The following is a 15,206-nucleotide window of genomic DNA, read 5'->3' on the forward strand; positions in this document are numbered from 1 at the left end:
AGCTCGGAATAGTAAATACAGCTTAGAATAGTGCAGAGTTACCTCAAAGAAAGGGTCCACAGTGTTTCTTCATCCTTATAATGTTGGTGCGGGTTCGGAACTTTTAAATATGTCAATATATCTCAAAAACTACGCATCTGACCAAAAAATGTCATAGAACATAGATAGTAGGAAATTAGATTTCCTACAAAAAAGGTTTGGTAACATTTTGTCATAGCTCGCACCGTTTCCGAGATATTTGCAGATTTACCTCAAGGAATGGGGCGTCACGCAAATATTCCGAGATATTTCTTCTTCTTCTTGTTCTTCTTCTGCGCAGCTGCGCTGGAAGTGGCATTTACAGCTCGGAATAGTAAATACAGCTTAGACTAATGCAGAGTTACCTCAAAGAAAGGGTCCAGTGTTTCTTCATCCTTATAATGTTGGTGCGGGTTCGGAACTTTTAAATATCTCGATATATCTCGAAAACTACGCATCTGATCAGAAAATATCATACAAGATAAATAGTAGGAAATTTAATTTCCTACCAAAAAGGTCTCTTAGCATTTTGCCATAGTTCGCACCGTTTCCGAGATATTTGCAGATTTACCTCAAGGAAAGCGGCGTCACGCACATATTCCGAGATATTTCTTCTTCTTGGTCTTCTTCTGCACAGCTGCGCTGGAAGTGGCATTTACAGCTGGGAATAGTGAATAGAGCTTAGAATAGTGCAGAGTTACCTCAAAGAAAGGGGCCACTGTGTTTCTTCATCTTTATAATGTTGGTACGGCGTCGGAACTTTGAAATGATATGTAATATACATTTAGCAACAATATCATCATTACTATATCTACATTAGATATAATGCAATATCTTGATACCTTCCAACCGATCAATGTATGGTTAATGACAATATCATTATTACTATATCTGCGTTAGATATGTAATACACGTTTAATAACAATATCATTATTACTATATCTACGTTAGAAATAATGTAATATACTGATTCCTTCATACAGATCAATGTACATTTAATAACAGTATCATTATTACCTTATCTGCGTTAGACATGTAATATAAATTTAATAACAATATCATTATTACTATATGTGCATTAGGTATGTAATATACATTTAATAACAACATCATTATTACCATATCTGAATTAGATATGTAATATACATTTAATAACAATATCATTTTTACTATATCAGCATTAGATATAATGTAATATATTGATACCTTCCTACAGATCAATGTACATTTAGTAAAAATATCATTATTACTGTATCTGCGTTACATATGTAATATACATTTAATTACAATATCATTATTACTCTATCTTCACTAGATATAATGTAATATACTGATTCCTTACTACAGATCAGTGTACAATTAGTAACAATATCATTATTACTATATGTTCATGAGATATGTAATATACATTAAATAACAACATCATTATTACTATATCTACATTACATATAATGTAATATCTTGATACCTTCCTACAGATCATAGAACATTTAATAAGAATATCATTATTACTGTATCTGCGTTACATATGTAATATACATTTAATAACAATATCATTATTACTGTATCTGCATTAGATATGTAATATACATTTAATAACAATATCATTATTACTATTTCTACATTAGATATAATGTAATATACTGATTCGTTACTACAGATCAATCTACATTTAATAACAATATCATTATTACTATATGTGCATTAGGTATGTAATATACATTTAACAACAGTATCATTAATACTATATCGACATTAGATATAATGTAATATACTGGTTTGTTGCTACTGATCTATGTACATTTAATTACAGTATCATTATTAGTACAGTAAACCTTGGATATATGCAACAAACATTGGGACCTAGGCGTTGCATATATCCAGTCGAGGTGTCGAATCTCGGGTTACACGCGACGAGCAGCCAAGCGTGAACGTAGAAAAGGACAGACAGTGGTGGAAAGAGAGAGGTCCGATGATCAAAGGAAAGAGCCGAAACGTATCGGTGTGACTAATACTAATTCAACTATAAAACTTTTTTATTTTTGACTTTTTTTTACTGAAACTTTTACTAACACATTGGTGAAATTTTTCTGATTAAAATGATACCAAACATGATATAGTTTGAATTATAATTACTTGCTAAAATTGATGTTAAATGTTGGCGAGAAGCAAAGGAGGATTGGAAATGAAAACCGGTTGCAGCGTCGGCTCGGGTTTCAAACGTTGCATATATCCAAGCGAGGTGTCGATTCTGGGCATATAAACGTTGCATATATCCAAGCGAGGTGTCGATTCTGGGCATTTAAACGTTGCATATATCCAGTCTTGGTGTCGATTCAGCTTCCGTACAAATCGTTTGTACCGTGCCGCGTTACCTATTCTACGTTCGTACACAACATGCGACGTGTTGCACATTTGATGTGTGTTTGATGTGTCTTTGGTGTACGGCCTGCCTTATACATATGTAGCCAAATCATATCGTGTTTGGTACCATTTTAATCAGAAAAATCTCACAAATGCGTTAGTAAATGTTTCATTAAGAAAAAGTTAAAAATAAAAAAGTTTTATCGTTCAATTAGTATTAGTCACACCGATAATACGGTCGGATCATATTACACGGTTTCCTCGCTGAGCGGCTCGGTTCGGCTTAGGGGGATCCCCCCAAGTGGAGGGGATAGCGATGTTGCATATATCCAGACAAACTTTTGTTGCATATATCCACACAAACTTTTGTTGCATATATCCAGGTTTTACTGTATATCTTTTTTTTTTTGGCGAGGGGGGAAAATGCTTTATGCACACCGGGCGGGCCGTATCCGCCCGGTAGTGTGGGAGTCCTGATACCCACTAAAAACCACCCCCTCCTGCTTACCGTTTTCCTTTACCAAGGCAGGTTAGGATCGGAACCGCCTTTCGGCATTACTTCAGTCCCACCCTTGAGGCCTACCTATATTACCTTCACCATTTATTTTCCCCTCTTATATGTTGTAACGCGGTAACCGGGTGCGCTCGAGTAGGTAGCGTCGAGCGCTGCAGTACCGCGTTCGGGTCTCGTCCCGAGACAGCAGCTGCGTGAGGAATGGGATTGGTCGATAAATAATTAGCGGTGCGTAGGTAAACGTATTGTTTATTCGTCCTCCGTCGTGGCAGGTGACGGTCCGTTCGTTAGTACAAGTCGGTCTGTAACGCAATGGCAACCGAACGTATTAATATATTCTAATCTGTCTTACGTACTATTTGGGAGGATGTTATGATACAGGGGACGCGCTTACAGCTAACTTAGTACTACGCGGTCTTATAGCTACGGAGGCGCGCGCGGGCGCTGAGCGATTTGATCCGGTAACGCGGCGCGGCGCGGTCTCGATGGGACAGCGGTCCCGTTACGCTCGATTTCACGCGGTCCTTTTGTCCGGTACGATCGTGGGTCTCGTCCCAGTCGATCGCGAATGCTCTTTTGTCGCTCGAACGGATGGTTCGCACTTCCAGAGAATTCTGTCTTTATCGCCGCTGGCTGCCCTTTATATCTTCGCTCGCGGCCTGTTGGCTTGCGCGAGCGGCTCGGGGTCCGGCGCCGCGTAGCGGCTGCGGCGGGCGGCGCGCGGGCTCGTCGCGTGTTTGCGCCGGCGCCGCGTGACGTAAGTGACTCTCGTCACATCTTCCCCTTTCTTTGGGGGGGGGGGGGGGGGGCGGTCTGTTACCTATCGTCCTCCCATGGTCCTGCGTAGCACAGGTCCCCGCTGGGCTGGAATCGCAGCGTGCGATGCTGCCCGTGTCGCCGGAGCCTCCACTTCCTCGTCCCTACTGGGATCGCAGCTTCTCCCCCGTCTGGGAGCTGCACGTTCCGGGTCGGTCTCCCTGTCGGCGGTGGAGTTGCCCCGGTGGAATACCCGGCTCGGGTATCGCCGGTTTTCCGGCTACGTCTTGCCGGTCGGCGTGCCTGGGCTGCCACCGTCAGTAGCGTCGTTATTGGTCGACGGGTGGCGGTCCTGGGTCCGGGTGTTTGTGGTGCCGTTTGTGGCCTGGCCCTGATGGCGGGTGGACGACCGTCCACCCCGAACGTGGGCTCTTGTCTTGCCGGCACCGTGATTCGCGGGCGTGTTGCCTTGCGAACCGTCGTTGGCGGTTCCATTGTCGCAACTGTTATTACGCACACCTTGAGCGTTAGTGTGCCCTTTAGCCGGTTTTAGGTCGCCGATGTGTACATTTCTGTGTACTCGGCCTCTGTTGTCGGCGAGGTCGTAGGACGCCGGTGAATGTTTTTTTCGCACGACTAGTGGCCCGGTATATTTTGGTTCTAGCTTGGCGTTTATTTGTTTGCCCTTGTCTGAGAGTACGTGTGTTTTTTTCCACACCTCCTCTCCGACTCGGGGTTCCCATTGTCTCCGCCGTAGGTCGTAGTGTTTGGCCTGTTTGTGGAAGGCTCGCGCTTGGTTGACTCGAACCAGCTCGTAGGCCTCTGATAGACGGCGTTGGCGGTCTTGGGGTGTTGTTCCGTTCCCTGGGTGTGCATTTCGGTCGCCGGGTGCCGCTAGCTCTCTGCCGTAGGTGAGGTAGGCCGGCGTGAAGCCCGTTGCCTCGGACACTGACGTGTTATATGCGAATACCAGCTCCGGCAGGTGGTGGTCCCACTTCGTGTGTCGCCCTTGGGTGAATTGGGCGATCATTGTCTTGAGGACGCGGTTCGTTCGCTCGACCGGGTTGCATTGTGGGGTGTACGGCGGCGTTCGGCGGTGTTTGATCCCGCTAGCCTCCAGTAGGCGGGTGAACTCGGAGCTTATGAACTGGCGTCGGTTGTCGGTTACGACGGTATCTGGACAGCCATGCCTCAGTATCACCAGCTCCTTGAATGCCCGTGAGATGGCTGTGGCGGTTGCCTTTCTTAGTGGCTTTGTTTCGACCCATTTCGTAAACTTGTCTTGCATGACGAGTAGGGTGGTGTGCCCCTCTGCTGATCGGGGGAGCGGTCCGACGAGGTCGGCGCTGACGATCTGCGCCGGCCTGGTGGCGGCGTGGGCGAGCATACGCCCGGGTGGCTGCTGTTGCGGTACCTTATAGGCCTGACATGTTGGGCATGCTCGCACGTACTTTGCTGTGTCGGTGAACATGCCCGGCCAGTAATATTTTTGAGCGAGTCTGGCGATTGTTCGGGCGACTCCTAGGTGGCCCGCTGTTGGCTTGTCGTGGTTTTCGTATAGGATAGCCGTTCGCTCTTCCTTGGGGATGCAGAGCTTCCAGCTGTCCGAGTCGTCGTTGTGGTCCAGGCGATGGAGGATGTGGCGGTATAGTCGCCCGTCCCTGATACAGTAGTCGGGTGTGTTTTCGGGGTTTTCGCGCGTTTCTTTTAATCGGCTGGTGTACCACCGGCATTTGGTGCGGGTTATGGCCGCTACGGCAGTCTGCCTTGATAGGGCATCCGCGACTGTGTTTTCGCTTCCCCGTCGGTACTTGATGACGTAGTCGTATTGCTGGAGCTCCAATGCCCAGCGCGCGAGGCGGCCGGAGGGGTTGTCGATTTTCTGGAGCCACTGGAGGGATTGGTGGTCTGTTAGGACGGTAAAGCGGTACCCCTCCAGGTACCCCCTCATTTTGCGGACCCCCCACACTACTGCTAGGCACTCTAGTTCGGTTACGCTGTAGTTCTTTTCTGCCTTGTTTAGCGTTCGGCTTGCGTACGCGATGACTCGGTCGGTTCCGTTAATCCGCTGCGTTAGCACTGCCCCGATGCCTGAGTTACTGGCATCGGTTTGTAGCGTGAACGGTTGGGAGAAGTCTGGGCAGGCCAGGATTGGCGTCGTTGCGAGGTGTTTTTTGAGTGACTCGAATGCCTGCTCTTGTTCCTTGTTCCACTGCCATCTGGTTGATTTCTCTAGCAGCTGGTTCAGCGGTGCGGTGAGGGAAGCTGCGTTTGGTATGAAGCGTCTGTACCATGAGACAATGCCTAGGAAGCGTCGTAGGCCTTTGATGGTGGTCGGAGCGGGCATTTCTGTGATGGCTTTGATTTTTTCGGGGTCTGTGTGGATGCCATCTTTATTTATAATGTGGCCGAGGTAGGCTAGTTGGGGTACGCAGAACTCGCATTTGTCTAGGTTCATGCGTAGATTGGCTTGTCGGAGTCGTTGGAACACGGTCCGTAGGTGTTGGAGGTGTTCCTCGAACGAGTTGCTCACGACGACGATGTCGTCTAGATAGGCGAAGGCGAAGGGTTCTAGTTCGGGGCCGATCACGGTGTCGAGCAGTCGCTGGAATGTCGCAGGGGCGGAGTGGAGGCCGAAAGGGACGACGCGGAATTGCATTAGTCCCCTCCCTGGGACTGTGAACGCGGTTATTGGTCGGCTCTCTTTGGTGAGCTCGACCTGCCAGTACCCATTCTTCAGGTCGATTTTTGATAGGAACCGTGCTCCTCGTAATTTGTCGAGAGTTGCGTTGATCTGCGGGAGGGGATAGGCGTCCCGCTCGCAGACCTGGTTTACTCGCCGGTAGTCGATGCAGAATCGCGGTCTGCCGTCTTTTTTCTTGACGATGACCACTGGAGAGCTCCACGGGCTCTGGGAGGGCTCGATGACTCTCTCCTCGACCATTTTCTCGACCTCTTGGTCGATGATTGTCTGGATGGCCGGGTTTCTTGGGCGATACCGCTGCTTGATCGGCTGCGTTGTTTGCAGCCGTATCGTGTGTCGGATAAGGGGTGTGGGTCCGTGGATGTCTGCGAATTGGCCGACCTCTTGGTCGAGGAACTCTTGGAGGCGCTGCTTCTCTTCGGCCGTGGCGGTGCGTAACCCTTCTGTGCTGCAGATGGGTTGTCGCTTATGGGTTTGTCGGCGGGTCGGGGCGATTGGTCGGATGGGTACCCCGGCGATGGATCCCACGTACCCCAGTTTTGTGAGTATGTCCATGCCGAGTATCATCTCGTGGGGGAGGGTGGGTAGCACATAGAATGGGTGTTTGATGGAGGTGCCCAGTGTGGTGATGGTGCCTTCGAGGCTTTCGTTAATGTTGGTTTTATTTCCGTCGGCCACTATTGCGGTGAGTGATTCGTGGCGCTGTTTCCATCCTCGTCTACGGAGGAGGGCGGCTGTTTGAGTGCTGATGAACGAGGTGGCGGCGCCGGTGTCGACCAGGGCCCTGGTTGGGTATCCGGCGGCCCGTAGGGTGAGCATGATGCGCCCGTCTTCTAGACAGCGGGCCGAACGGCAGGCGCGACGGGTTCGGACCGGCTGTCGTTTCCCGCCTGCCTGGAGTTGGGGCATCCGCACTGTTGCCGGCTTACCCCTTCCTTCCCGCAGAAGGAGCAGAATAGTCGCCAGGGCCGGGTGCAGCCTTGTCTTTGGTGGCCGTGCTCCTTGCACCTCCAGCAGTGGCTCTGTCGGTCATAGGGTACGTCCGTGGTGCCGAGGTTCGTTTGCCGTAAGGTGCTTGGTTTTGGGGGCTGTCGGGCTTCTCCCTCGGCTGTTACTTGTCGTCGTAGCTCCTCGAATCTTTCGCCTTGGCGGAGGAGTTCGGTTATGGAGGAGATGGTGGTGCGGGGGATATGGAGCCGATACTCGGCGCGCATGTTTTTATAGATGCGGTCGAGTGTACGGGGGGTAGAGGCTTCACCCCTGCGGCGTAGGAGTGTCCGCAGGGCCGTTATGTACGTCCGCACCCCTTCGTTGGGTTGCTGCTTACGGGCGCGGATTTGGTCCTCTAGGTTGTCTTCCTCGTCTGGTGGGAGGAAGTTTAGTTTTAGCTCGCGTATGATGTCCTCCCATGACTGCCATTCGTCTTGGGTGTTACGGACCCACTCCAGGGCCTCTCCGCGAAAGAGCTCGGGGAGTCCGTCGGTTAATTGCTCGTGGGTTAGCCTGTACGCCTTGCGGAGTTCCTCCACTCGGTCCAGGAATTCGTACAGATTGGTGCCGGCGAAGTGGCAGTTCCACTTTCGTATTTTCTCGATTGGCGTCTCGGGTAGTCTTTCGAAGGGAGGGAGGGCTATGGGCTCTGCGTGGCTGTACGCCGTGGCGGTGAGCTGGTTTGGGGCTTTGTCGGCGACGGTCGGTTGGGCTGGCTTCTCCTCTGTGGTGGCTGGCGGGGCTGGCCCTCCTTCGTCCTTGGCCTGGCGCTTCCATCTGGTGATGCGCTCGTCGTCGGCGTGTGCTTGCGCGAATTCGCGGAGTCGCGAGCGGAGGTCGGCGATAGTGCCCGTGGCGTCGTAGCCGAGTTCGTCGAGGATGTCGGCCAGGGCCGCTTTATTGAGGGCCTGGATCCACGCCATATTGTGGATGCGTTTAATCTGTTCCTTACTCTATGCTATCGGTTTGACAATTTCGCGGGTTCGGTTGCCGTATTTTACCTACTAGATCCTGGCAGGATCGCCATGTAACGCGGTAACCGGGTGCGCTCGAGTAGGTAGCGTCGAGCGCTGCAGTACCGCGTTCGGGTCTCGTCCCGAGACAGCAGCTGCGTGAGGAATGGGATTGGTCGATAAATAATTAGCGGTGCGTAGGTAAACGTATTGTTTATTCGTCCTCCGTCGTGGCAGGTGACGGTCCGTTCGTTAGTACAAGTCGGTCTGTAACGCAATGGCAACCGAACGTATTAATATATTCTAATCTGTCTTACGTACTATTTGGGAGGATGTTATGATACAGGGGACGCGCTTACAGCTAACTTAGTACTACGCGGTCTTATAGCTACGGAGGCGCGCGCGGGCGCTGAGCGATTTGATCCGGTAACGCGGCGCGGCGCGGTCTCGATGGGACAGCGGTCCCGTTACGCTCGATTTCACGCAGTCCTTTTGTCCGGTACGATCGTGGGTCTCGTCCCAGTCGATCGCGAATGCTCTTTTGTCGTTTTGAACGGATGGTTCGCACTTCCAGAGAATTCTGTCTTTATCGCCGCTGGCTGCCCTTTATATCTTCGCTCGCGGCCTGTTGGCTTGCGCGAGCGGCTCGGGGTCCGGCGCCGCGTAGCGGCTGCGGCGGGCGGCGCGCGGGCTCGTCGCGTGTTTGCGCCGGCGCCGCGTGACGTAAGTGACTCTCGTCACAATGTCTTTACGGACCCTCCTTTCCACCAATTGCCCCTATTTATTCTATGTTACATAATTTTTACCGAGTAGGAACATTTATGTACACCTATTATATGGACTAACCCTAGGCCCATCCGTGTCATAGACATGGCACTCTATGTGCGTAGTTCTGTATGGCCGATCGTAACGTGATGGCGTTGTATCACGCACCACTATAACCTCTACGCAATATCTGTCATTGTTACAATAACTAATTTCACTCACTCTCTTATGTTGTCGTCCTATCCGCTGCTCAACTACAACCCTTCTCGCTTCGCGAATCACTTAACAAGGTAAGTAATCCCGTAACATTATTTAATACTGTATATTTTTCCACCTTGTCATAGCAAGTATAAACTAATTTTTTTTTCTTTTTTACACTTTGATTTCTTTCCATTGTAGTATAATAACCATTACTCCCCTTATAGTTTAAATACCTTTCGAATTCCTGAAGATATATCCAGGGAAAGGATGATATTATTTCCATGTACTACTGGTGAGTACACGTATCTATTTCCAGTTTACAAATTATAAATCTACTTTATCTTTATACACCTATTCCTACTACCTATCGGTGTAGGAATCCGTACTCTACTACAGCTTGCTATTTTCGAGTTCTCTACTCTCTTCTTTCTCATACTATTTTACTTTTAACCCCTCAGGTATCGATGGACCGGATCACTGCACTCTACATCCCACCATTAAGGTTTATACTTGTTCTTTTATGCTCATCCCAGCAAAAGGAGAATGCAACACCAGCGTACTACCAAAAGATAAGTCTCCTGTTACCGTTGTTTATTATTTAATATCACCGTTTGCTCCATTTAATTTTTATTATTCTTCCTTTGTAGGTTATACAGGTAACTCTTTCTATCCATCACACTTTGTCAGCCTCTACATTATTCAAATTCTTTCAGACTACCACCACTCCTCATCACCTCCGTTTATTCTTCAGTGGGAAGATAATGTAGTATACACAATGATGTCAATGTGCTTTACTGTCTTATGTGTGTTACCTCCAGTATCTATGGTTATCCCAAAATAATCAACGTACACGTAAGTACCATACCTTTGTCGTATCCGTTAGCTAAAAACTAGGAATTAAGTAATATCCAGTGCTTGTATAACTAAAATAAGCTATAAATAGTGAATAAATAAATAAAAGAAATAAAATAACATAAAATATATAAAATAAGACAATTCAATAAGTATATGACTAGAATCCAGTATGTAATTAAGTAAAATAAATACGTAAATAAATAAGTTATAATAAAATAGAGTCAATAGGTAAAAACATACAATCCGTCAAGTAAGTAGATAAAACCAATAAATACTAAATAATAAATAATAAATACATCAGTTTAACAAATTAATGGTAATTACGCAACTATTTAGATAAAATTTTTGTCAGTGTATATAATAAGAAAAGTTGAATGAATAGGCTCTATTCGTTCCCACAGATACTGTATCCACTGTCTTGCAGTTTAATTTAACTACCCATTTCTTTTAAGGCTTTAAGAATTCATATGCATTAGGTTCAGTATACTAAGTACCTTAATTATTTCAGCACCACGTATACACCACACCCTTTTTCAGGTGAGGACTTGATCTGTCGCGGTCACCATCAACATTGCTGCTTTGGGATATGAATCATCTATTGTATTTAATTAACCAAGTCATCAGGAGTTTCCAATGGGAACTCCTGCCACCGTTTACAAAACCGTTACCCATTTCGAGGCCGAACTAGCATATTGCAGCTCTTAACTCTTTATATTTATCTGGATGGTATGATGATTTTCTTTCCTTTTGTTACTATTATTCTTATCTTTATTGTTTTCTCCTTTAGTATTATCCTCCTGTTCCTGAACTTGCATTTTGTGTTTGTCTTCTCCATACCTTCCTGATTTTTTACCGGTGTGTTTTCTCCCATTTCTCTTTTTCCGATATACATACAGCGCAGAATTTCCTGATTGATGCGTTGGTTTTATCCCTTTTCAGTAAGTGTCCGATGTTTTGAATTTCCCATTTTACTGGATGTATTTCTTTTTCCAGCGCCATCCTCTCCATTTTCCATCTTGGACACATAAAGAGAGTATGTTCTGCGTCGTCGAACAAATCCTCACAGAACCAACACTCTGGTGTTCTTTCCTTACGAATCTTTGCTAGGAAAGCCCCAAAGTATCCATGGCCAGTCAATGCTTGTACTAGCTGATGATCTAAGAGAGGTATTTCCCCACTATTCCATTCACCAATGTCACTAATTATCTTGTTAGTCCATCTGCCTTTATCCATGTAAGTCCATTCCTCTTGCCATTCTCTTTTTGTTGTTTCAGTCTCTTCTTCGACAATCTCTTTGATAATCCTGTTTTTATCTTTTCCGTTGTTTTGTTCAAACTTCCCCTTTTCTTGTGCCTCCCTTATTTTAACGTATATACGTGCAATTTCCTTTGCTGTATAATCCCGAGGCACGTTCCCGGTTATTATACATAAGACTTCCGTAGACACTGTTCTGTAAGCTTTGCAAATTCTGTTTAGCGGTAGCTTCTGCGCGTCCCTTAGTTTTTTCGTGTTCAGTTTATATGTCAGTGCCCTGGCCCAAATTGCCGCACCATACATCATCACTGATTTCACAACATTATAATACAGTATCCTGGCTTTTGGACCTGCTCCTTTTGTGTTTTTCATCAGGAGGCTTAGATGCATCGCGTATTTACTCGCCTTTTCAGTCGCGTTCTCAATATGCTGCTTAAATACTTGGTTGCATTCAAAAGTTACCCCAAGGTATTTAGCCGCCTTGCACACCGGTATTTGATTTCCCTCGATTTCCACCGGGATACCCTCAGGATTTTTCCTTCCTGTCAGCAATATGGTTTCCGATTTTTGCGGCGCCAGGTCAAGGCCTTCCCCTTTGTACCAGTCTACCATATCTCTTATTGTGGCATTGGCCGTGTATTTCATTCTTTCCAAATCCTTATCAATTATTACAATACCTATATCGTCAGCAAATGCCACCAAGTAGACATTTCTTCTAAGACGTATTTTCAGCAAGCCATCGTATACGAGGTTCCACATAAATGGTCCAATTATCGACCCCTGTGGAACCCCTAAAAATACCTCTATTTATTCATGTCCATCATCTGTGTTTATGACTAGCCATCGTTCACTCAAATAAGACTCAGTCATTTTTATTATTTTTCTGGGAAATCTTTTTCTCTTCATCTCACGGATGACGCTTTTCCACCTGAGGGAGTTGAATGCATTTTTGACGTCCAGTAGGATTAGGAGGCAATGACTGCGCTCTTTTTTTGCCTTGTCCCAATATCCCATCACCCGCTCCATGGCGTGAACGGTTCCCAAACCCTTTCTGAACCCATATTGGTGCGGCGACAGATCATCCCTCCTGATTGCCTCATGTAATCTATTTTTAACAATATGCTCCAATATTTTCGCAATATTGGAGGCAGTGCATAGTGGTCTGTAGTCTGACGGCTTCACTGCGTTAATCCCTGTGCCTTCCTTAGTTGTTGACTTACCTTTTGATAGAAGCACTAGTCTGGTGGTTTTCCATTCTACAGGCCAGTGACCCAGATCCATGCATTTGTTTAGTAATCTAGTCCAGAAAGAGGTCGCACCAAGTCCTACAGCCCTTGCAGTCGCAGCAGGGATTCCGTCAGGGCCTGGTGCTTTTTTAACCGCTATTTGTTTACATGCTAGGATTACTTCCATATCCGTTATTTTATCCTCATTTTCCTCTACGGTTTCTATGCCCTCACCAGTGTTCATTTCCAACTCGTTCTCATTTCCAGCTATGTCTACGTTATTTGTCGGTGGCTTCATACAAAAGAGACCATCTACCACTATTTTAATCTGTTCTGGGTTTAATTTAATTGGTGGAGTACTCCCTTTGATTTGCTTAATCACTGTTTTGTACGGTCTACTCCATACATCCCCTTTTTTCCCACGCCCCTTTCTTGGCCGTCCTAATTTCCCTATTAAGCTCTCTCTGTGCCCTCTTAAGCTCGTCTTGAAGTAACGTTACGACCCCACTATTCTTTTTCCTATTTTCTCTAGTCACCTTCCTACGCGCAGTATTAGCTCTCTTCCTGAGGTTTAAGATTTCGACAGACCACCAATGCACCGGGGTTTTATTGAACATTCTACCTTCCTTTTTCTTACACTTATTACTAATACTCTGGATCTCCCTCATCACAGCATCAATATCCTCTCTATTTTCCCCAATACTGTAGCTATTGTTCTTACTATCTACGAATTTCATTAAAAACATTTTCACAAATTTGTCTTTATCTACCTTTCTAATATTATCGTTCAAGACTAATTTATTACTTTTTTCAGGTTCATCGATTACTATAGTGTGCAGCAGGTATTGATGGTCCGATCCAGTAAATTCGGTAAGGACGTTACTTACTACTACTTTATGGCTCAGCCTCGTATCTGTTATTAAAAGATCTATTTTTGTACCTGCTCCTCTGGTGCAGGTGTTTCCCCTTCAGTCATTATGTATATCAGATCTAGATTTACCATAAATTCTAATAATTTTCTGCCTCTAGGGTTCCACATCCTGCCACCCCAGAGCGGGGACTTGCTGTTGAAATCTCCGGCCAAGATGACTCCAGCCCATTTTTTAGCTTTAATAATATCAGCGATTTCGTCTAATCTTCCATCGACTGTATTATCATCAATATTCGGCGATATATAGCTACTAATTATGAGGTAGTTGTTGTAACTGATTGCAACCATTCCTATCCCCTGTTTAACTATATTAATGTCTTTACCTCTGGCTATACCCTTGCTCGTGATCCATATAGCAGCATCCCCTTTACAATCCTTAAACCAATAATTTTTGCTTTTGCTTTTGTTTTGTTCTGCAATCATGATCACGGCCGGAGATACTCGCTCGACTGTTCCCTCTAGCAGGTCCTGCGCCAGCCTGCATTTATTCAAGTTAATTTGTAATATTTTAATTTCGAATTTTATTTGTTTTTCTTTCCAATTGCTATCGCCTCCTTGTATTGTGGGCATTTCAGCGAACCCGCTATATGGTTCAGCTCTACTCCACTACGGCCGTTTTCTTCGCGAGGTCTGCACCTCGCTTTTTCAGCTCTGCATTCTGTAATTACGTGCCCTTTCTCGCCACACCTTCTGCATATCCTTATGCCTTCTGCGAGTGCACACCTAACCGCCACATGTCCCATATTGTGGCATTTGTAACATCTTGTGACATTTGGTAACTGTCTCACGCTACAGTATACCCATCCTATTTTGATCTTATTTTCTTTGAAATGATTTATAATGTCCCCTGGTCCTTCCACTATCGCTACTTGGGTGCCCATGTAAGCCATCCTAATGCTTTTCCCCTTGAAATTTCCTTTTGTGAGGCCCGTTTCCCCTGCTATGCTCTCTATTACTTCGTCGAGCTCAGCTCCCGGGTCAATGTCGAATATTTCCAGTGTTGTCTTAGGGATCAATCTCCTAATCACCGTCTCAGCTCCCATGCTTTTTATAACTTTATCGTGGAATTCGGAGCTATCCATTTTCTCCTCAAATTCAACCAGAATATCACCGGCCCTGGTTTGCCGTATTCTTTTGATTCCTTTGACTTCTTTCCCCATTTTTTTCCTAAGATCTTTGGTCACCTCGGCGTACGATCGCTCGTTGCCCACCTTGATGGTCACTGCTTCGTTTCTTTTTATTCCAGTTGTCTTTCTTTGCTTATCCCTCAGCTTCTTATTGTCAATGCCATCTTTATTCATTTTCATTCCCGAATCCTCCTTATTCCCCATTTTCTTCCTCCTTGTCTTTACTACCTCCCAATCGGAGTCCGACGAGATTCCTTCATTACCTCTTAGTATTTGCACTTTCCTAATTATTGGTAGTGCTCTATTCTCCCTGTTTACTATTCTGGTTTTTTTGGTCTGCGTTTCCATCTCCGGTGGTGTCGCTTTCTTCCTCTTGTTTATACTTCTAGTGTCTTCTCTATCACTTTCCATTATATCATTATTGCGTCTCCACACATTATAATATTCCCATGTTTTCATTAGTTTCCCTTGTTCGTATTGCTCTTTATTTTTCCACTGTTTCTTTTCATCCCTATACACTCTAGTAGCTGCTTCCAACAATTCTTTTG

Source organism: Osmia bicornis, chromosome 16 (genome assembly GCF_907164935.1).
Source record: "Osmia bicornis bicornis chromosome 16, iOsmBic2.1, whole genome shotgun sequence".
In the NCBI taxonomy this organism is placed as follows: domain Eukaryota; kingdom Metazoa; phylum Arthropoda; class Insecta; order Hymenoptera; family Megachilidae; genus Osmia; species Osmia bicornis.